We start from the raw sequence: 21,930 nt of genomic DNA, 5'->3' as shown, positions 1-21,930 counted from the left end.
GACAGGTGCAGAAAGCTGAAAGAGTGGTGCAGAAAGAAGAGAGAGAGGTGCAGAAAGAGGCAAGAGGGGCGTAAAAAGAGGCAAGAGAGATGCAGAATGAGGTAAGAGAAGTGCAGAAAGAAGCAAGAGAAGGTGCAGATATAGAGAAGAGAAGTGCAGAAAGATGCAAAAGAATTGTAGAAAGAATCAAAAAAGGTACAGAACGAAGCAAGAGAGGTGATGTAAGAAGAGAGTGAGGTACAGAAAGAAGCAAGAGAGATATAGAATGAAGCAAGTGAGATGCAGCAAGAAGGAAGAGAGGTGCGGAAAGAATAGAGTGAGGTACAGAAAGAAGCAAAAGAAATTAAGAAAGAAGGAAGAGAAGTTCAAAAAGTGATGAACCAAGGCAGAAAGATGCAAGAGAAGTGCAGAAATAGGCAAGAGAAGTGCAGAAAGAGGACAGATGCTGCAGAAAGAAAGAAGAGAAGTGCAGAAGGAGGTCATAGAAGTGCATAAAGAGGAAAAAGAAGTACAGAAAGATTCAAGAGAGATGCAGCAAGAGACATGGATAGTGAAGAGGAAGAAAGCTATAGAATGAAGCAAGAGAGGTACAGAAAGAAGCAAAAGATGTGCATAAAGATGAAAGAGATGTGCAGAAAATGTTAGAGAAGTGCATAAAGAAGCAAAAGAACTGCATACAATGAGGAAGAAAGGTGTAGAAAAAGAAAAAGGCAGAGAGAAGCAAGAGAGATGCAGAAAGAAGAGGGGGAGGTGCATAAAGAGACAAGAGAGGTACATGAAGAGACACGAGAAGTGCGGAAAGAAGCAAGAGAAGTGGAGAAAGAAGCAAGAGAGGTGTGGAAAGAAGACAGGGCGGTGCAGAAAATGGAAAGAGAAGTACTGAGAGAACAAAAAAGGGGATGGAATGAAGCAAGAGAGGTGCAGAAAGAAGAAAGAAAGGTGCAGAAAGAAGAGAGGGAGTCGCAGAAAGAAGCAAGTAATGTGCAGAAAGAAGCAAGAGAGGTTCAGTAAGAAGAAAAGTATACAAAAAAAGCACTAGAAGTACAGAAAGAGGCAAGAGAGATGCAGTACGAAGCATGATAATTTAATAAAGAGGAAGCATGGTGAAGAAAAAAGAAATATAAGTGTCAAAAGAGGCAATAGAAGTGCAGAAAGAGGCAAGAGAAGTACAGAAAGAGTCAAGCAAAGTACAAAAAGTGGCAAGAGAGGTGCATATAGAAGCAATAGAGGTGCAAAAAGAGGAACGAGAAGTGCAGGAAGGGGAAGAAAGGTATAGAAAAAAGCAATAGAGGTACAAAAACAAGCAAGAGAGGTACAGATAGAAGAAAGAGCGGTATAGAAATAAGAAAGAGGGTATGGAAAGAAGCAAGAGAGTTGCAGAAAGAAGAAAGAAAGGAGTGCAGAAGGAAGAGAATGGTGTTCAGAAAGAAGCAAGTGAGGTGCAGAAAGAAGCAAGAGAGATGCAGCAAGAGGCAAGAGAAGTGCAGAAAGAGGGAGAAAGGTATAGAAATAAGCAAGAGAAGTACAGAATGAAGCAACAGAGGTGCATAAAGAAGCAATAAATGTGTAGAAAAATAGAAGAGAAGTATAGAAAGTAGCAAGACAATTGCGGAAAGGGGCAAACAAATTGCAGAAAGAGGAAGAAAGGTTCAGAAGGAAGTAAGAGAGGTGCAGAGACAAGCAGGAGAAGTCCGAAAAGAAGCAAGAGAGCTGCATAAAAACAGGAAGAAAGGTGCAGAAATAAGAAAAATGCACAGAAAGTAGTGAGAGATGTGCAGAAAGAAGCAAGAGAGGTGCAGAAAGAAGCAATAGAGGTGCAGATAGAACCAAGTGAGGTGCATAAAGAGGCAAGACAGGTGCATACAGAGGCAGGAGAAGTGCAGAAAGAAGCAAGAGAGGTGCAGACAGAGGTGAGAGGGGTGCAGAAAGAAGCAAGTGAGGTGCAGAATGAGGCAAGAGAGGTGCAGAAAGAAACAATAAAGAGGCCAAAAGAAGCAAGTAATGTGTGAAAGAGGCAAGAGAGTTGCAGACAGAAGGAAGAGATGTGCGGAAAGAAGCAAGAGGGGTGGAGAAAAAGGAGAGCTGCAGAAAGAAGTACAAAAAGTACAGAAAGAGGCAAGAGAAGTACAGAAAGACGCAACAGAAGAGCAGAAAGAAGCAAGAGAGGTACAAATAGAAGGAAGAGAGTTGCCAAAAGAAGCAAGAGAGATGCAGAAAGAAGCAATAGAGATGCCAAAACAATCAAATAATGTGTAGGAAGAGGCAAGAGAGGTGTAAAAGCAACAGAACTGCAGAAAGAAGGAAAAGGAGTACAGTAAAAGGCAATTAAAGTCCAGTAAGAGGGAAGAGAACTGCAGAGAAAGGCAAGAGAGATGCATGAAGAGGCAAAGGAGGTGCAGAAAGAGTAACTATGGTGCTGAAAGAGGTAATAGAGGTACGGAAAGAGGCAACAGAGCTGCAGAAAGCAGCAAGAGAAGCATTTAAAGAGGCAAGAGAAGTACAGAAAGAGGAAAGAGAGGTGCAGAAAGAAGCAACAGAGGTACAGAAAGAAGAAACAGAGGTACTGAAAGAGGCAAGAGATTTGTAGAAAGAAGCAAGGGCCCGATTCACAGAATTAACTTAAGAAAAAATCGTAAACTTCCTACCATTTTGGTATTCACAGAAGGCACTTACTCATTTTGGTATTCACAGAAGGCACTTACTCATTTCGGTATTCACAGAAGTTAGGAGTCCTAACTTTAGGACTCCTAAATGCCTTCTGTGAATATCGAACGTCTTAAAGTTAGGATTTTTCTCAGTTTAGGAGTAGTAAAGTTAGGAGTCCTAACTTTAGGAGTCCTATCTTTAGGACTCCTAAATGCCTTCTGTGAATACCGAAAGTCTTAGCGTTAGGATTTTTCTCAGTTTAGGAGTAGTAAAGTTAGGACTCCTAATTTTAGGAATAGAAGTGCAGAAAAAAGCAAGAAGAGTGTAGAAAGAGTCAAACGAATAGCAGAAAGACGAAGAAAGGTTCGGAAAGAAGCAGGAGAAGTGCAGAAAAAGCAAGAAGAGTGCAGAAAGTAGCAAGAGAACTGCATAAAAAGAGGATGAAAGGTGAAGATAAAGGTAAAAAAGGCACATAAAGAAACAAGGGAAGTGCAGATAAAAGCAAGAGAGGTACAGGAAGAAGCGATAGAGGTACAGAAAGAAGAAAGTTAGGAGCAGCAAGACGCGTGTGAAATGCAGAAAGGGGCAAGAGTGGTGCAGAAACAAACAAGAGAGGTGCAGAAAGAGGCAAGAAAGGTGCAGAAAGAAGGAAGAGAGGTACAGAAAGAAGCTAGGAAGGTGTAGAAAGAGGAAAGAGAGGTACAGAAGGACGAAAGAGGGATAGAGAATGAAGCAAGAGAGGTGCAGAAAGAAGAGATGGCGGTGCAGAAATAAGCAAGTGAGGTACAGAAAGACACAAGAGAGGTACAGAAGTGCAGAAAGAAGAAGAAAGGTATAGAAAAAGGTAAGAGAAGTGCCAAAAGAAGCAAGAGAGAGGCAGCAACAGGCACAGAAAGAACTAAGAGAAGTACAGAATGATAAAAAAAAGTGCATAAAAACGGAAGAGAAGTGCAACAAGAAGAAAGAAAAGTGCAGAAAGAGGCCAAAGAATAGGAGAAACACAAAGAAACATTCAGAAAGAAGCAAGTGAAGTGCAGAAAGAAGCAAGAGATGTGCAAAAAGAAATACATGAAATGCATAAAGAGGAAGAAGTGTATAGAAAACAAAAAATGCACAGAAAGAAGTAAGAGAAGTATAGAAAGAAGCAAGAGAGGTGCAGAAAGGAGAGTGAGGTGCAGCAAGAGGCAAGTGAAGTGCAGAAAGAGGCAAGAAAGTTGCATAAAGAAAGAAGATGAATTGGTTGCACATAAGGCTATGACAGCGATCCTGCATTCCCTAAAAGATAATACTCTATGGAAGCTAGCTGATTTAGAAAACCAGTCCCGCAGGAATAATCTCAGCGTTTTGTAAATTCCTGAGGGCCTGGAAGGACAGGATCTATGCAAGTTTATCATCGACCTGTTCACGGAGGATTTTCCAGAACTCACACAGTTAGATTGGCAAAGAGAAATAGAGAGAGCGCACTGTTTTCCGCTTTCCCTCTGTTGTAGTTCTGGTCAAACTTCGCTTTGTTAATATCTTTTAAAAGCTTTTTGGCTCAGAAAGATGTACATATGTTGGCATGACCTGACAAAAAGAGAGTTTGGAAAGGGGTGGAGTTTTCCCGCTAGACCTGATTTTTGTCATTTAACAGTAGAAAAGCAGTGGCAGTTAAGTCAGCTTATTGCACCATTTTAGGCCAAAGGGGCTCAAGTTTTTCTATTAAACCAGTCTGGCAGTTTGGTCTGGACTATACCCATGAGGTACAGGGTCAAGACTGATTTGCTTATGGCTGGGTCCTAACTGGGGTGGCGTAGTGGGCAAAAGAACAATAGATCTTTTGACTAGGGGAGAATGTTTGCATTGTCAGCATTCTGTCCTTCATTTGTTTGCTGTAACATTTCTATTAAACCCAGCAAAATTCAAAGTGATTTATAAAGAGCACACCCAATTTTTCATCTCTAAGGCGCAAGAAAAAGAGTGCTTACAATCTATGTATAATACTGCTAGCTGTTTTAGGCCTTTTATACACCTGTCGGGATGTTCACTCTGGTTGCAGATTTGTAGCATATGCTTCTCTAATTTTCCGTCTTAGATTGGTTGTGGGATGTAGAGTGGTGGCTCGGGTACATCCTCCTCCATCCTTGTATTATCGCACCCTATGCGGTTTTTCTGTAACATGTATAACATTGATTTTGTGGAATCTGCAACATTCACATAACATATTGGGTTGTTTGTTGCTTTATTGGTGCTTTGTTATGCATAGGGTGGGGCATAGAGGCAGGGTGAACACTTGGGTGCTGGGAGCTTGTCATCACAGGGACTATTGGTCCTAAGCCTCTTTGAAGGAGTTGGGTGAGGAGTGGGGGGAGGTTCAGGGGGGTGGTCAGTAGGTTGGGGTTTCATGAGGTAGGGTAAAATTAGAAAATCAATCCACAGTATCGTTCAGTTTATGAATTTGACAGATGTAAAGGTTTTTTTAAGAAGAGAATTGAGTAAGGGTTTGCTCCCCAATTTTATTAATGGCTAAATCTAGGCTTCAAATTTGCTCCCTATACTTTGTGCGATAAGGCCTGATCTGGTATGTTTACAAGAAATGCATGTGCCATGGGGGAAGCGGAAAATCTTATCAGAAATGGGCTACAAACTCTTGGCTGATTCACAACAATCAACAATGATGAAGGGGGTGGTGTTCTTAGCTAAACCAGCCGTACAAACATCAGCTTGTGCTTTAGTAGATGATTTAGGGCGTTGGGCCATTTTGGAATGTGTTGTGGGGGGGGAGTAAAGTTCACATTGTGTACAGTATATGGTTCCAGTTTTAATGAGGCCCTCGTCTTGGAACAATTACATTTAGAACTTGCACTAAGGCCTACTCCACTGGTATTGTATGGGGATTTCAATATTAATTTGATTAGTAAGGAACTTCAATCTGGTATCCAAGAGTATGAAGGGAGGAAAACCAGGGTCTTTAAGGCATTATATAATTTATTAGTGGACCATGGCTTGGCCGATGTTTGGGATTCACTTCATACGCTCAATCCTATTTTTTGTATCTCCTTCACTATTTACTGGAGCTAAGATACAAGATACAAGCCAGTAGTTTTGGATATTCCCGTACTGGGTATATCTCCCAGGATTTTTACTTTCAATAGGAAGCTCCTCCTTCCTTGATAATATTTTTATTGATCACATGAAAAAAAGGATCAAAGACTTCTTCCAAAATAATCGCCATTCCACGTTGATGGGTGTCTTGTGGGTTACCCTTAAAGCTTGCTTTAGAGGGGAGGTCCTGAGTTATGGACTGTAAAAACAAAAGAAAGCCAAATTGGCTGTACAAGAACTATACACCAAACTCAAAATTGCTTAAGAAAGTCTTGCAGAGGGGATTTTGGTTTATGACAATATTGCTGATCTACAAACTAACATGGCTAGATATAAGGCTAACATTAATCTATTATGGAGCAAGGAGATTGCGCTTAAATACTAGCTGTATAAAAAGGATTGCTACGAGTATGGTGAGGCCACAAGGCGCTGTTTGGCTCAAAGGTTAAGTAATATGCTCATAGAATAGATGGCATGAAGAATGCTCTAGGCTGTATGGTACATGATCCCCAGGAGATCCTTAAGAGTTTTTACAATTTTTATGAAGATCTGTACACAGAACAGGGTTCTGGGCAATATATTAGAGATATTGGGCTCCAACAACGTTAATGGAATGCTTGAATCTGGAGGATGCTGGGATGCTGGACAGTCGTCTTACTATGGATGAATTAGAGCAGGCTATTAATAGTATGACGACTGGGAAGGTGGAAGATCTGGGTAAGCTTCCATCAGAGGACTATAGGACCTTTTTTCAAGATCTTTAAATGGATATGCTGGCTGTCTTCCAACTGGCAGAGATTGGGGGCGCACCACAATCTTGGGATGAGGCTAACATCATTACATTCAGGAAGAAAGGTAAGCCAGCTGATATGCCAGGGTTCTATCGCCTGATCTCCCTTGTTAATTGTGACGGGAAGATCTACTCCAAAATCCGGGTGAATTGATTGGCGACAGTCATTTCTTCCTTGGTCACCCCAAAACAGCAAGGTTTGATTCTGGGTAGGGGAAAAGTGAGTCATATTAGAAGGGTGGTGACCATATTTGATATCGCTCAGTTGGAGGCCAGGGACTTAGGATTGATTTTACTCGACACTGAAAAGGTGTTCTATCATATTGCCTGGGATTTTCTTTGGGGGGTCATTCAGGAGATGGGGTTTGGCCAGGGATATTGTCAGGCTCTGCTGGTTTAATACCATTCTCCCCTGGCCAGGATCCGCTCAATGGGGCTTGTTTCTGAACCTATACAGATTTCTAGAGGCACACGGCAGGGATGTCCTTGTTACCAGATTTTTTTTGCATTGTATATCAATCCTTTTTTAACTTTGCTATAGAGAAGTCCCCAGATTAAACCTTTTCTGGTCCAGAAGGATCATTTTTGTGTCCTTGCATATGTTGAAGATATAGAGATCATAACATCTGATCCTGTCATGGCTGTACCTGAAATGGAATGCTTGGCACATGTGTTTGGATCTGTTTCAGGCTATAAGTTGAACAGGTCTAAAACTCAGATCCTCTGTATGAACCAAATTATGGCTAATGACTCTAGATTGGTTGGGGAGGTCACCTACCTCGGAATTAAGATCTGCATCTGTTTGAAAAAGTTGGTTGAGGTCAACTGGGGGGGAATTATTGGTAACGTGAAGCGATCAATGGAGAGATGGGAGTGTTTACACCTCTCTCTAGTGGGTAGATCCAATGTCCTTAAAATGAATATACTCCCTAAGATGTTGGATTTTTTAGATTGGTTCCATTGGAAGTATCTTGTGGACAATTTCAACATTAACAAGCACTCTGTGCCAAATTTTTGTGGGCCCGAGGAAACCACGTAGAGCTTTTCGTTTTATGACTCTATTTAGGGATAGGGGTGGGTGGTCGGTCTCCGACTTTGCACTTTATTATTACGCTTGTATCTTATGAAATATACGGATACTGCTGACTGAAGAATAAATTTGTAATTTGGAGGAGGCCCCATCAATATACCAGTTCGTCCTAGGGACCCAGGTTAAAAAGTGCTTGTTAAAAAGAATTTATAGCAGTTATTATAAAAAAACGTGCTTTAAAATTCTAGGTCCAGTTTTTAAGGTATGGAATACAGTTTGAAGAAATCTACAGATTGGGAGGCCACATTTTTATACACCTACTATTGTCGCTAGGATACTTCCTTTGATTTTCTGGGATCGCGTGGTTGCTAGTTGAAGAATCAAAGGCATCACGCAAATTGAGGATTTTTGCGAGGCTGGGGGGCTATACTCTTCTTTCTCAAGTCTGGCAGACAAATTTAATCTCCCAAAGAATCAATTGAAAACATTTTTGCACATCTGTGATTTCCTAGGTAAATGGTCTACTTTGATGACACCACATAAGATAGTAGTAGCCATTAGGTGCCAGGAACAAATAGGGGCTCTTCATAAAATACTATTAGCCTCTAGGATGATACGGATAAACATAACCTTAAATGGGCTAATTGTTTGGGAGAACAATCTGTGTCTTTAGAGAAAGCAATCACTTTCACTGGAAACATCTTCTTAGCGGCAAATCTGGAAGCCCAGCATTATAAAATAATGTTTCATTTGTTCTACACCCCAGCAAAGATGATGAAATAGGGGGTGAGAACAATGGTAAATGTTTACGGTGTGGTGCAGATAACCCAGACATTCTTCACATATTTTATTCATGTGTTAAATTGCCATTATATATTGAACAAATTGAGAAGTTTTTTACAGAGGTCACTGGTGTTGCTATTAAAATCTTTGCCTCTGTGATGTTGCTTGGGATTGGTGAAGATTTGGGGAAAGGGTGCCCGATGTATACATGTAATTATTTGCTTTTCGTTGCCACAGCAGTTGCAGGGTTATGTTTAGTGACTTCGTGATTACAGCCTGATGCATCATCTTTCCAAATGTGCCTTGCCCAGTTTTTCAGTATGTTTAATTTGGAGTTTAGCTTGTATTCTGTTAAAGGAAAAGAACACGTAAACTAGGTTTGTATGTATGGGGAGCGCGAATTGATCATATGACCTGTTGAAATTCAATTCTGTACAGTTAAATGAATTTAATTGTTACTGTGCTAGGACGTCAGAATTGTTTGTATATATTGATGTTTTGATACTGTGGATTTAAAAAAAAAGAAAGAAGAGAGGTGCAGAAATAGGCAAGAGAGGTGCAGAAAGAAGCAAGAGAGGTGCAGAAAGAAGCAAGGGAAGTACAGAAAGAGGAAAGAGAGGTACAGAAGGAAGAAAGAGGGGTACAGAATGAAGAAAGAGAGAGCAGAAAGAAGAATGAGAGGTACAGAAAGAAAAGAGGGAGGTACAGAAAGAAGTAAGTGAGGTACACAAATACACAAGAGAGGTGCGGAAAGAAGTAACAGAAGTGCAGAAAGAAGAAGAATGTTGCAGAAAGAATGAATATAAGTGAATAAATCAGTAATAGAAGTAAAGAAAGAGGCTAAAGAGGTGCAGAAAGAGGCAGGAGAGGTGCAGAAATGGGCAAGAGGTGTAGAAAGAGGCAAGTGAGGTAGAGAAAGGTGCAAGAGAGATGCATAAAGAGTCAAAAGAAATACAGAAAAAGGCAAGTCAGGTACAAAAAGAGGCAATAGGGGTGCAGAAAGAAGCAAGAGCAGTGCAGAAGTAAGCTAGAGAAGTGCGAAAGTAGCAAGAGAAGTACGGAAAGAGTCAACAGGGGTATAGAAAGAAACCAAGAAAGGTGCAGAAAAGGTCAGGAGAAGTGCACCATAATTTTAATATCACAGTTTAGCAGTGATATAGGGCGGTAGTTTCCTTCATAGTGTAACATCCTTCCCAGGCTTAGGTAGGATGGCAATCACTGCTTTATTAGAGAGGGGACTTTGAGAGGACCTGCGCTCCACCTCTTGGAATACAGCATGTAGTGTGTAAACCACACCCTCCTCAGCCCATCGATAAAACTGTGCTGGAAAGCCTTCCTCATCAGGGGCCTTGTGATAGGGTAATCTATTGCATGTGGAATATCCTCCTTTCTGATCTCTCCCTCGAGGAGTTTCTGCCCTTATCTGAGAGGCGGGGAGAGTCAACTCTGTGAGGAAAGTGGCCAGTTTAGCCTTGTCGGCCTCCGTCCCTGGGGTGAAGAGAGTCTGGTAGAACTGAGCAAATTTGTTCACAATATCTTGGGGACTGGTGAGCATTGATCCTCCAGCTGGCCGTGTAGCTGATATGGACTTAGCAGCTTCCCTTTGGCGTAGCTGTACCACCAGTAGTCTGCCTGCGTTTTTTACCTCCTCGTAGTGACTTCCTTTCATCCTTTGTAAGGCGTATTCTGTCTTGGAGGTGAAGAGGCTATTTAGCACCATGTGGGCCTTCTCTAAGGATATGCAATGCTGTAGGGTCGTACTCGGTTTATCTGTGTATAAGCAGGTATGGGATGCATTGTCGTTTTCAAACTACTTCTGCTGAGTCACCATTTGCCTATTGAACTGCACTGTATCCAGCATTAGCTGGCCCAGAGTGGTAGCTTTCACTGTGGCCATAGTTTCCTGCCCGAGTCTACGAATCCCTGGTTGGTGGAGAGATACAGCTAGAGGTGCGCTCTCAATTGAGATTTGCCCTGAGGTGTTCAATGGTGTTGTATAGTCATGTGCCAGGGTTTGCGGCCCTGTCTGACCAGTCCCACCTCCAGTGAGAGGAAGACCAGAGAGTGATCAGAAAGTGCATTTTTCTAAAATGCGCATTTTTATGAATAATTTCACTGTCCTCTGGGCGACCAGGAAATAGCCTAAGCGGGAGAGCATGCCTTGGGTTGGGGAGGTGAATGTATATTCTGCGTCGGCCGGGTGGCTGAGGCGTCAGTGATCCACCAGCCCGTTCACTGACAATATGTCACCCATTAGAGCTCTGTTCGTGGCGTTGCCTGTGTCAAGGTGACCCGTTCTGTTCAGAACAGGTCCCCTCAACTGATCCAATGCAGACATGTGCCTCCCCTATACGCAGATTGGCAAACGTGTATCGTCCATCTGGATCTGTCCATGTGTTGGCCACTGTGGCTGAGAGAGATTTGCGTGAGGATCGCTACCCCGAATTTCCGGGTAGGTATCGCGTCTGGGATATCCCCCCATACTGCTGTGTATCACCTTACCCACCCAGTCCCTGTGAAACTTCTCAGACTCTAGGGCATCTAGGTGCATTTCCTGCAATAGTGCTACATCCACCCACTTTGATTGAAGGTAAGAGAGTACTTTTTTCCTTTTGATATAATGTGTAAGTCTATGAACCTTCCATGTTACCATGCGGAGAGGGTGGGTGGCGTCCATGTAGAAGAAGCAGGGAGGAACTGGCAGTGATAGGAGGCCTTGAGAGGTGTGTTAAGACAGAGCCCCCAGTGGGGTGGAGAGTGTGTTGGAGGGCTGCAGAATAATTCCTACCTTCTGCATGACTATGGGTGGCGGGCGTCCAGGGTGATGCATAGGGTGGAGGGGTTATTTACAGGTAGAGAGGCTTGGATGTAGATGTAAAAAGAAGAGTAGAGGAGGGGGTTGGGGCAGTGGGATGAGAGTGGGAGGTAGGAAGGAAGAAGAGAGGAAGTTAAGGAAGAGAGTGTGGTCAAAAAAAAGGAAAGGGGGGTCCTGGCACATAGAGGAAGTGTTACAGTCTGGTGGTGCAGCCAGGGTTGGTGGTGGCCGAGATGCAGGCCTGGATGTAAGGCCCAGAAGGGGTTGAGCGACTGGCAGGGAGAAGGGCTCAGGGGGATGAGATGGTGGGGAAGGGGACATGACTGGGAAGATGACTGGGAGGAGAGGTCTGGTGGCTGCTGTGCAGCACTGGGGATCCTAATCTTTCAACTGCGGGTCTAAGCTCATTGAGGCACAGCAGCAAGTGGGGGTCCCTTCAGGAGGGTGGGGTAGTGGCTAGGGCAAAGTGGAAGAGTGTCTATAACATGCAGGCATCTGCTGTGTTAGTGGGGGAAAAGGTGCTGATCATCAGGAGAAGTACCCTGGTACGGCATAGTAGTGCGCTGAGTGGAGTGGATAGGCTGGGCCCGAGGGGCTTAAGGAAGGTGAAAGGCATGCGCCAATGTAGCAGATGTAGTTGAGCAAGGCCAGAGGCAGTGATGCTTATTAAGGTATCAGTAGCCAGGGGCATGTGAACAATATCTGCAGGTAATGTATACTGCATATACAACTATTCAAACAATACAGTTAATATTTTTAGCACAATGAGGGCTATACTCAGCTGTCTGGAATCTGGATGTCTGCTTTCCTTCTTGGAGTAGCGCCCGTCTCCGATTCTGTCTCTGAAATGGGAGGCTCTAGCTGGGCCCCTCTTCGATCTCAGTCTGCATTCGGAGCTAATTTTAGGGGTGAGCGGACTTGCCTATATGTTGTTCCTGGATAAAGGTGACCATGGTTTGTAGGGCCAAGACTTTGTCCTCGTGGGTGCGGGCGCCTCTCTCCTGATCTCTACCACAGTGCCATGAGCTTCTGGTGTTTCGCCTTCTGTTGTCTGGTGTCACAAGGGAGGGATCAGATTGCACCTGCTCCAGGGTAGCACGATGAGTGTCCTTACCGTGCAGCCCCATGCAGTCCAGGAAGAGACGCAGGTTCTCTGGATCATAGAAGTCTTTGGAGACCCTGTCTTTGGTGATATGGAATATTGTTAACAATTGGTTCATTCGGGTGCACAATATTTATTTTACTTTCTCAAAGTTCATGTAGAATTTAGAGCAAACATCAGAATCCAAAACCATCTATGTATTTATGTACTGTTTTATAAATTGTAGTCATTCATAAATACTTATACCATATATGAATAGCAAAATAGGCTGTCCAAAAAGACTGTACAAAAAGTGAACAAACAGTGCAGGTGGTGATTTATAGTGCTCAGTGCTTACGGCGCAAAAGTGACCAACAAAGCTGTACAATTATTATATACAGGGGGTAGTACAAACAATGATTTAGCGTGGCCTATGCCTATTTCAATTATACAACTGTACAATGCATTTGTCAATACTAAATACAGGATATTGATGCAACAGATCCACTTATTCGTCGACGTTTCGACCCTCAACGAGCGCACATGGGGCGTCAAAAAACGGGTCTTCATCAGGACTGTTGGGGACAGTAAGCAGCCTAAGTGATTTAAAGGAGATGGTTTTTTGAGAATGGATTCCGGAAGTAACTAAGGGCCTCACATGCCTATACTAATAATAGCACTCACCTTCATGCAAACCCAGCCGGGTTTTAAGGTGGAGGTAGAACTGTATTTATCTGTTCTGATACAAAAAAGAGCCCTAATTAGTGCTTTCATTCTGCTAGACAAATTTTTGTATTCATCAAAGCACTATTCTCTCATTTCTTACCTGTCGGCGTAGCAGTTAAATGCGACCCCGACGGTTGTTCTAATTGACGGCTCACTAGTGTTAAAAGCCAAACTGAAAGGAAGGGGGCATACATTTAGTGGTATGTCCGATATTTGGACACTCAGTTAAGTGTTACCGAAAATCACCTTTTGTGGCTCACCTGGGTGTAGATGTTGTTATTCTACCCAGTAGGTAATCAAGAACGGTTCGGGACAGGAGTTATCCAACACGTGATAGAATCAATATAATTTCCACTGTAATGGAAGGAAATAATACAGGGTCGTGAGTTTGCCGGTAACGAGTGATTCTAGGAACACGCCAAGTTTAGGCCCGCCGGCAAATAACCGGTCTTACCTTTTTCCGAGTCATATGTGTCAGAATACGGATGCTGGACACCGAAGGAGAGCTATCTTCTTGATCGGCGCGGCTCCAAACAATTTTGCTCACGGAGCTAGGGCACAGCTATTATACGTCAGCTGTTGTGCGTGCGAAGTTGCATGCGCCAATGTACGTCGGCCGCACGTCACCACGCTGGCTGTTCGGTAACCATGGTGAGCTTTGTAAACGGCATGGGTTACCCGAATGTGGATACGCATCAGCCATAAATTATATTGATTTTATCACGTGTTGGGTAACTCCTGTCCCCAACCGTTCTTGAGTACCTACTGGGTAGAATAACAACATCTACACCAGTTATGGACTGCGATCCTTGAGCAATCCAGGAATGGAAGGCGTGCTTCTGCGTTATCCCGGCTTTTGTTGAGGTGTCGGTATGAGCCGGGAATAGTGCCGTCACCTGCGAGGCTCCTCTGTCTTGCCAGCCGATTATCTGTTGTGCCCTTGGGTGTAACAGCATGAATAAAGCCTGACCCCAAACTAATGGCTGTTAGGACTTCAGCACGCAACAACATTAGTGTGTATACTCAGTCTCTTCAAGACTGAGTATACACACTAATGTTGTTGCGTGCTGAAGTCCTAACAGCCATTAGTTTGGGGTCAGGCTTTATTCATGCATTTCTCACTGCTTAGCAGACAGTAATTCAGCACAGCACACATACCTAATTAAACTGTAAATTTGACTAAACGAGTGCGACCTCCACCCACATTCATTAATTTACTCTTGGGTGTAACAGCGACACATTGCCAATCTTCCCATGAGGAGCCATAGTGGGGACTTGCCTGGCTCCATCTCTGTTGGCCACGTGTTGGGGGTCAGTTCTCTTGCTGGAAGGGTCGCTCTCTGGGCTTCGCCCTCTGAGTGTGTTCTGCCATTGTAATCCCCTCTGGCACTCTTGCCCTGCCTTGGTCCTGTCTATACTTGGGAGGGAGACGTGAATGAATGAATGAAATATCATTTATAATGCGCAGCTATGCCCAATGGGCGTCAAGGCGCCTAAGCCAAATAAAAAGCTGTTAGCAGACAGAAACAGAGCCTACTGGTATGCCTTAATAAAGAGCCAAGTTTTCAGTGACTTCCTAAAGAGGTCGAGGGAAGGAAGTAGTTTGATTTCAAGGGGGAGTGAATTCCACATCAGAGGTGCCAGTATGGAGAAAGCTTTGCTCCCCCATCTAGCCTTCTTGGCTCTGGGAATTACCAGTTGATTAAGCTCGCTGGATCGTAAACATCTGCTCGGAACATATCTGGTGAGAAATGAACCAAGGGCATCAGCCGAGCCTGCAGTTAGAGCCTTATATGTAAGGCAGAGGAGTTTAAAAGTGATCCTTGAAGAAATGGGGAGCCAGTGGAGGTTCTTCCTCGCTAGGGTCATAGATGCCAACCAGGGCAAAGCGAGAGCAAACCGCGCTGCAGCGTTCTGTATGACCTGCAAACGCTGAAGCAGGCCCTTGTTGGCCCCGGCGTATACTGAATTGCAGTAGTCAAGCCTTGAGCCAACAAGGGCAATCACCACCTGTTTCCGTGCCTGTGGGGACAGATAGTGCACGATCCTTTTCAGGGTCTTGATGACACCCCAACAGGTAGCCACCGTTCTGTTGACCTGAAGCTCCATGGAGAGCTGGGTGTCAAAGATGACGCCTAGGTTCCTGGCAGATTGTGTAGGTATAGGGCAGCTACCTAAAGAAGGAGGCCACCAATCACCTGACCACATGTCCTGGTCCTTGCCAAAGACCAGGACCTCTGTCTTGTCCCCGTTCAACTTTAGGGAGTTAGAGACCATCCACTCTGCAACAAGTTGCATGCAGGCCCTAAAGTTAGAAGCAGTTTCACTTACAGAGTGGGTCAGGGATACCATAATCTGCGTGTCGTCAGCATATGACACTACCTCCATCCCCTGAGATCTTACTAGTCTTGCAAGGGGGGCCACGTAGATGTTGAACAGGGTCGGACTCAATGCCGACCCCTGTGGCACCCCACATTGCAAAGACTTAGCAGGGGAGAGGTATTCACCTAGCATGACACGCTGCTCTCGTTGATGTAAAAAGGAGCTCAGGAGGCTGAGCGCCGGTCCATCTACCCCTGCCTCCCTTAACCTAGATGTTAAAGTCAGGGGAGACAGGGTGTCGAATGCTGCTGAAAGATCTAGCAGCACCAGTACGGTGGTGAGACCCAAATCTACTTTTCTGCGGATGTTATCCATGACTTTCGTCAAGGCAGACTCCGTGCTATGCAGCTTTCTGAAGCCATGTTGGGACCCGTCCAGGAAGCCTGAGGTGTCAAGGAAGTTTGAAAGATGGAAATTCAAATGGGTCTCCAACATCTTAGCAGGGGCCGGCAGCAGAGAGATGGGTCTAAAGTTCTTCAGCACTCCGGGGTCTAAGGTGGTCTTTTTCAGAAGCGGCTTTACGATGGCTCTCTTCCAGAGTGACGGAAAGATGCCCTGTTCCAAGGCTCCATTCATTACTTCCAGCATCGGGGGAAGAATGATCTCTCTGCAGTTCTTAAGTACTTTCAGAGGAACTGGATCAAGTGGGGATGAAGATTTTGTTTTGTCCAACAGGCTATTAAGATCTTCCAGAGAGAGAGCAGGGAAGTGTTCAAGGGACAGAGGGGAGTCTTTATTCCAAGCTTCCAGTCGTGTAATTTGCGAGAAGTCCTCCGAACTAAGCAAGTTCCTCTGCGACTTTAGGGCTATGTAAATATCGTCTATCTTTTTGTAGAAAAAGTCTGATATGTCATCACATAGCTCCTGGGAAGCAACTACTGGGTCAGGAACCTGAAGAGAGCAAAGGGAGTCTACTATTTTGAAAAGCTCTTTGGAGGATGTTAGAGAACAGGTTAGGTTGGAAAAATAGTCCTGTTTTTCCTTGATGACTCTCTTTTTGTACTCTCGTAGGAGGCTCTTATAGCCTTCTCTATCTTTGTGATCCCAGGATTTACGCCAGCCACGTTCCTTCTGTCTGCATTTTTGTCTGAGAAGCCTCAGATCGGCAGAAAACCAGGGGGCAGATGGCTTCTGTCTAGCTGCAGATTTCAAGGAGGGGGGGCTAGTTCGTCAGCGGCTCTGGTGATGGCATCAGTGAGTTCTTGGGCCGATTCGTCCACCTTCCGCTGAGTTGAAATACTGATGTTACGAATAAAAGGGGCAAGAGCCTCCTTAGTGAAGTTTTTGAAGCTCCTTTTAGATTGTTTTTTGCCAATGCCCACCGTAACATCGGGGCAAGGAATGTCTAAAGACAGCGGGACTGCTAGATGGTCAGACCAGGTAATTGGTACCGGTATACCGACCTCTAGTCTAGAATCGTTAGAAAAAATCCCGTCAAGGATATGCCCCGCCTTGTGGGTCGGGTGGAGAACTAGTTGGACAAAATCACATGCCTCCAGGGAATTGAGCAGAGAGGAAGTATCTTTCGAAGCAGAATCCTCTAAATGGAAATTGATATCGCCCAGAATGGTGAAGTGAGGTCTACCAAAATAAGGTTCCAAAATTCTGAAGAGTTCTGGGCAGAAGTTGACTCTGGACCCAGGGGGCCTATAGAGTAAAATGCCAGAAAAGGAACTCACCGGGGTGTGCACAATACAAAAGTATAGCGCCTCAAAGGGATCCGTAGAGACCGATAAGGGTTTTATGGTGCAAGAAAGAGTAGATTTAAAAAGGATGGCTATTCCACCACCTCTACAACGTTCTCTATCTAACCTTAGGAAGGTGTATCCTTCAGGTATGGCCAAAAGCAAATCATGGCCAGCGGACTCAGAAGCCCAAGTTTCTGTGACAAAGACCCAGTCAGGATTCCTCGAACTGACAAAGTCGTGAAATTCAATCCCATGTTTGATCAAAGAGCGAGCATTGATCAAGAAACCCTGTTTGGGTTGGGAGATATGACTGGTGGGCTGAAAAGGGATAGAATGGATACGGGCCTGAGTAGAGCAAGCAAAAGAACTGTTGCAAGAGGGACACAAACGGGCCCGACTCAGAACCTCGGGTCTAAGCCGATGATGGCAACAGAGCGAAAGGGGGTCTCAGGGAATGAAGGGTTGTATTGATACGCCTTCCTTCAGGCCTCTAGGTCAACTGGGATCATGGCGGGTATGGATTGCCCTTGCATCTTTCTTTGACACCATCTGCCTTGAGTGCTCCTTTCCACTGGTCAGACTGGTCCACTGGTCAAGGATACCCCCACTGCGCTTGTGCCCTTGCTTGGGCACTTCTGCCTTCGGTGCTTTTTCTTCCAGGTAGTGTGGAGGGGATCATGTTCATGATCGTAACTTCCCTCCCCGCTCACATTGTCCTACTTGTCATGCCAAGGCCTCACTGGTATGAGAGGGGCCGTCATGCTGGGTTGTGAGCAGGAGGCCCAGGAAGTGGGGTGTCTGACTGAGGCTGTAGGCGCATCTGTCGGCCCAGTGCTCAAAGGTGTTCCTTGGATGTTCCACCTCTCTTATGTTGCTGCCTCTGCCCTGGCTGCTCTCAACACCTCTTGTCTTTATGGGGGAGGGGCCATGACTCCCCCCTCCACAGTGGTGGTCCAGTAGTGGCACCCTGAGGCATGCTTGTCACATTGCAGCTTTGTTGATGCGTGGGGGAGCCAGGGTACTGGACATTAAACACGAGGCCCAAGATGCGGGGTGACTTTGCTCTCACTTCCTCTTGCCTTTATGGGGGTGCCACATCCACGACTCCCCCCTCCGTAGTCATGATGCTGTGGTGGTGCCTTGTAGCATGCTTGCTGCTTCGAGGCCCTGTTGTTATCAGTAGGAGCCGGGGTATTGCTGTTAAACATGAGCCCCAATATGCGAGGTGACTTTGCTCTCACTTCTCTCTTGCCTGTATCGGGGGCCATGCCCACAACTTCCCCTTACTCAGCTGTGATCCTGTGGTGGCACCCTGTGGCACGCTTGCCGCGTTGCATCCTTGTCGGTGCCAGGAGGAGCTGGGGTACAGGGCATTAACCGTGAGGCCAAAGATGTTGGGTAGGCACATACACGAGGGCCAAGGCTGTCAAAGTGCCTCTAGGCCTGATGCTCTTGGCTGTATTGCAGGCTGCACTCCCTCTTTAGATGGAGTCATGTCTCGAGCGGCTGCAGTCCCTGGGTCTTGGGACCATGGGGGGATACCGCTGCTATGATTTTGCCTGCACCAACCAGGCGGGCCTTCTGCTGCCCGATGGAGCTGGGGTAGTGGGTACTGGACAGGAGGTGCGGGCAGTGGGGTCATCAGGCTGCACGAGGGCCGAGGCTGTAAGCGAGCCTTTACGCCTGATGGACTCACCCACACTTTAGTTTACTTCCTCTCCATTGCACCAGTTGGCGGCATCAGGACCCAGGTTAGTGACTTCCAGGGTTCTCAGCGCTTTGTGGGACATTGATTCTGTGTCCCCAGCAGCACTGAGAAGGATGCCCCCCTTCCAGAGCCCGTCTCGCAGCAAAGCACCCAGTTCAGGCGGCCATCTCCGCATATGGCCAGATCACCCCCCTCCATAAATTGGAGTATAGGTTGAAGCCACTACTAAATGGGAGGGGTTTAAGGAAATTGAAGGTCTGGTTTGGAAGGGCATGCTCACAAAAAAATAAGACCATAGCTATTCAAAAACCATTCCTGCAAATGTACTAAAAAGTATATGTCACAACGAATCATGACATAGAGCAAGAATAGCTTTCATTGAGCCTGGCAATTGCAACATGTTGAATTGTCAGTAGCATCAGCTTCCTGGTATCATATATCATCAAAATAAGGACATGATTGTGAACGATATGCCAGTTACTTAAACTGTTTGTGAAAAACGTAAACAGTTATTCTTCAAACAAAAATCTGCATGCATTTCTGTATACATCTAAGGAGTCTATTTAGAAACTGCATTTTGTAGTTCGTAATACTGCAGCTAGATGCCGCCTCCTCCCCATTTTTTATCTTTTCTATGCAGAGAACTCCATCATCACAAACTGGAGTATATTTTGGTAGTAAATGGTTTATGAGGAAGGACAAGGTGAGTGGTAGAAAAATGGGAAATTACTACTATTACTGCTACTAATTACTACTAAATGAGTTTTAAGGAAATTGAAGGTGGGGTGTGGGAAGGGCATGTTAATACAAAACACACACACAAAAGAATACAACCATAGCTATTCAAAATTTATGGGTGCACATTTACTAAACACTATTATATCACAGGGAATCGTGAAATATGGAAAATATTTAGCGGTTGCCTGTGGGATGCACATTTATGACAGCCTCAAATCACTCTGCAGGGATTTAACATTTTCAGGCTAGTGGATTCTGAGGCATCTTGGGCAACATTATGCAGAAAGGTTATCTCAAAGAGGAAAAAATACAAAATATGGGGCATGTTTTCAAGCAGAATTTTAGAAACAAAATTTGGGTAAAATATGCTAATTTTGAAAATGATATGGCAACCAATGTGCCAAATGGCCCAAATCTATAATTATGTTGTTAACACTGCAGTCACAGAATCAAATAAATATATTGACGTCATAATTGCCTGTTATTTTTATGATTTATTTTTAATTTATTCATAAAAATAAACAAAACCTAAATATTTTAATTCCAATCAGTGCCCATTGTTAGCTGCACTTTAAAGGAAGCGGTATGTTCAAGCTAACAACCTAAAAATAATGGGCACCATGTGAAATAAGGTTCTATATTTGCATCTCAGGGTTCTGGTCACATTTAGAAACCACTCGACCTTTGGCCTCATTGATTATGATGTCACCAGAATTATCTGAAGGCAATATAAAGACATATTACTCAGTTACCCATTATGTATCTCTCTTGCATTCTCTCTCTCCCTCTCTCTCTTTACACACATATATCTATCTCTATCCATCTATTTATACATATATTTTTTCATATTTTAATATTAAAAAATACATTTATTTATCACCATTATGTTATTATTTGGAAATTTAATAACAAACATAATTGTTAAAAATTATACATTTAAACATGTATTTTCAAATAAGTTAAATTAATTGCACACATAATCTTCACTCATATCTAGCAAATATTAAATAAAAATGACAGTGAGGGTGGATTTATTTGTAATTGCATAACAATTAATATTTATAAATTAAACTGATATATTTAAATAAATTAAATATTTAACTCACACTTAATTTGATGAGTTAATATGCAATAATGTTTCATTTTATTAGTTCTGTTAATAATATAATTTTTTATTGCATTATATTTATATTTTAAATGTAAATAATTTAATGTATTTAAAAAAATAATAAACTATAATAATTTTCTCTATACTTTACCATAACATGTAGTGTTCTCCGTCATAGTGACAGAGATCCTCAGTTACCTATATTACTAGTAGTAACTTTACACTCAGAACACCTGCTGTAGGAAGCTGCACCTGCTGGTTAAAGGGGTGGAGACATGTAACTCAACAACTATGTGTAAATCTACGTTCAGAAATGGTGAATAGTAAATAAAAATGCAGAGTTACTTCTAGGTGTAGCAGTAAATGTACACATGTTAATATGTGAATATGATCCTAAAGGTGTCCTGCAAGTAATGCAGTCTGTTATGACCTGTTAATCTTGAACTGCTCTGTCAGTAGAAACCAAGGCTCAGATTTATCAAGATGTTGCATTGTCCTTGTGTCTTGCAAGGGGCGATTTGTGCCGAGTGTCTGTGTTGGCACTAGGCTGAACACAGTGCAGCAGTGCAAGGAGAGAGCAGAAGTACTCAATACCTTTGTAATATAGAACATTTCTGCTTACTCCCTTTAATGCAACTCAGTGCAGCAACTTTGCTTGCCTCCCTGGGTTGCGTGAAAGATTATCAAATATGCCCCAAAGTTATAATTTCTAAGAAATGCCTACTATGTTCATTGAGTCAACTGCATGTCTTCCTCCGGGGTATAGTAGGGGAAAAAGACAAACAACTATCACACCTTAAACATAGATTCATACCTTAAAATACCTTTATTTTGTATTCAGGAAAATAAATTTTCAGCATGTTCCCCTTAGAGGAAATGTCACTTTTGCTTATGTAAGAACCGTAATTAAAACAATTACTGCACCCAATCAATTATCGGTTCTTGGTTGTTTTAACTTCCAGGGCATTTGATGAATACCACAGCACATGTTTTTACTCTGTCAAAGGAATACAGTTCTTTTGTTACCTGTTGTTAGAAAATTATGAAAGAATGGATATTCGGCAATATAGTAGAAAGCCTTAAACTGTTGATATCTTCTTCCTTTGTACTAGTATTCAGGTAACTTCATGCATTATCTAGCATGACAAAATATGTTACATATCTGCATAATGTTTATTTACCTCCCGCTGGAATAGAAGTCAACATTGTGAAGTACTGTACTCAAATAAATTCCTATGGCATGTGTTTACCGGGTGACAGTTCACCTTGGGTTCTAAAATATGTTAAATAAATCAAATGTCTTTCCTACTGGAGAGGGAGCAGGGAACGTATTTCTGCCTTTCGATGACAT

The sequence above is a fragment of the Lissotriton vulgaris genome, chromosome 8 (assembly GCF_964263255.1).
Source record: "Lissotriton vulgaris chromosome 8, aLisVul1.2, whole genome shotgun sequence".
Taxonomy (NCBI): domain Eukaryota; kingdom Metazoa; phylum Chordata; class Amphibia; order Caudata; family Salamandridae; genus Lissotriton; species Lissotriton vulgaris.
Note: the sequence above shows the minus strand (reverse complement) of the source record.